This window comes from Zeus faber (assembly GCF_960531495.2).
Source record: "Zeus faber genome assembly, chromosome: 4".
NCBI classification, from domain to species: domain Eukaryota; kingdom Metazoa; phylum Chordata; class Actinopteri; order Zeiformes; family Zeidae; genus Zeus; species Zeus faber.
In genome coordinates this window covers 14,090,810-14,093,309 of record NC_137191.1, presented here as the reverse complement: position 1 = coordinate 14,093,309, position 2,500 = coordinate 14,090,810, and the positions used below count along the sequence as shown (strand labels likewise).

The following is a 2,500-nucleotide window of genomic DNA, read 5'->3' as shown; positions in this document are numbered from 1 at the left end:
CACAGACGGACTCACTCACACACACAACTCGATCTCATTCTTAACATCACTAACCCTATCATTTCTCTTCCTTACTACCTTCAGACACAAGTATCTGCACAGAATGAAAGTTGAGTTGTGCGTTCACAGACTCATGCACCCTCTCAGTGGTAATGAATAATGAGCTCTTTCAATGAAATGAATACATCTAAATGCATTTCCTGGCACTCTCTCATCATGCTTAGCATATACTGTACTTTTATTGCTTATTTTATTTACTGAATTTTCCAATTTACCTGCATTCATTTTTGTTCTTCCGACACCAGAATAACCCTAATCCTAATAACCCTTTGTATCCAGTCCTATATGTTATCTGTTATAGTGCCTATTAAACTTTTTCTCAATTGTTTACACACATTTTCTGACAACATACCTCATATACTCAGAACTCTACACATAAATCCAAAAACAGACACAAAAGGGCAAAACTCCACAAATCTCCGACAGATGACATGACACACACACACACACACACACACACACACACACACACACACACACACACACACACACACCATCATATGAATAGATATTTCTGAGAACCAATTGAACAGTGCTCATTGAAGGTGCTCAATGTAAAGCACAACTACGAAAGGAAAACACTTGTACGAAAGCCTTATCAGGAGACTTATGCTTTTTGTTTGTTCGGTGTTGTACTTACTATGTACGTCAGTACACAAAAACATGTTCTTATTTCCCCCTCAAAATATTGTATACATCCCAACAAACAGAAAGTGGGATGTGTAAAGTATTCTATATACAGAACAAATAATATAAAAATGTAATGCATACAGTAATCATTGAGTCTTGCATTTAGATGCAGTACAACAATACTGCAGGACAACAATACAATGAGAATAGATATACAGTATATAATATAATAGAGATACCTATTCTCATTTCATAAAGTCTGGACGATGGACACTACTGTGAACCTGCTCAAGCTTGGTTCTACTCTCTGCCCAAACTCCCTCATTGTTTGAGCATCGTTGACCACATGGTCAACCAAAGTGGCTTGGATTTCATCAGAGATTATGGCTCTCCTTGAGAGCCATAATCTCCATAATGAGAGCCTTCTCCGTCCTCCTCCTCTTACTCTCGCGCCTCTCACTGTGCCTCTCTCTCCTCCAACGGCATCCATCGCTCACGAAACAGAAGAGCTCGCCTGTGGCCCTTTTGTTACAGTAAAAGCTTTGATTGATCGTGGAACGACTGCGCAACATGTGTTTGCCCATGTGCAGAGTCGGTGTGGATGGTAGGAAATTTAAGTTCGGCATTTTGAATGGCGGTGTGTTCCATGTGAATACAAGAGATTTTATTTGTGAAGATTGTGCCAAAAGTGTGGTTCAGAACTGCAATCCGAGTGTTAGCGAGAAATGTCCTCGCATTTTAGCAGAATCAGTTCAGGCGATTGGTACACGAGTTACAGGTTGTGGTCAAGGCGTCTTTCCAGTGTCAGTGTGTTGACAATCGAGGAAAAACTGTTAAAACACTGCAATTCCCTGGTTTACTTTGTCTCTTGGTTTTGTATAGTGCGCCTCTTGGTTTTTATGCGAGTGGACGAGCGCATGCAAACATGTGTTGCAACTGGTACAATACTGCCACCATTTGGCCAAAACCACAATCTACAGAAGTGTGTCAGTCCATGTAACAGCTGGCTCAGTGAAAACTGATCCTCAAGATGTTGACGACCATCCTGACTCTACTCCACCATCTCACGGAACAGGAAACACGAACAGAAAGTCCGTAACGAAATAGTCATAAAAACTCTCCCAGACGGTCTCTTTCGGTGGCCTTAGATTGAGGCAGAAGTCTTATCAAACCACGTCACAGCATATGTATTTTATTCCACCGATCAAGCTGTGTTTTATAATTTTAATCATCAGGAAATGATTAATGACTGTGGGATTACGAAATGGCCGTGGACAGTTATTACATTAAACACCTAGTGTGTGTAATAGCACATGTGCATGCATGCCTTCTCAGAATAAAATGAGACGAAGGCCTATTTATTATGCCACTTATATTGGGTGGTGTTTCCCATTTCATGCTGGCGGGTTTAACATGTAGACAAATGACTTTGTCAACTCGATGTTCGAGTGTTCTCTTCAGCTGTAACACATTTGTGCTTTCATATTTTATGCATAAAACAATAACTCCCTTGTACGAGTACACTAAACTAACATAAATATTTCAATCACAAGTACTCAGGAACAGCACGGCATGAATGAGACGACAAGTGTCAAGTAGCTTGAGGCGATCCACTATCACATGATCACTGACCCACTGGTGCAGTGCAGGGATCTTTTAATCTTTCTGTTAAAACACAATGGCCATTCGTGTTCTCATCAGTCTGATGTGGGTGAAGTAGAAAGCAATTAAACGTCCAAAACATGTGAAATGTCCAAATAATACATTTTTTATAACACCCCCCCGACATCAGTTATTCAATAGTACACCA

General features: G+C 40.4%; 1 protein-coding gene across 1 annotated transcript in view; it reads right to left on the bottom strand.

Moving 5' to 3' along the window:
- Positions 1 to 2,500, bottom strand: part of LOC307229220 (noelin-2-like) — a gene marked incomplete at its 3' end in the record, with an annotated part of 27,450 nt that overhangs the window by 24,585 nt on the left and 365 nt on the right. The window lies entirely within an intron of this gene.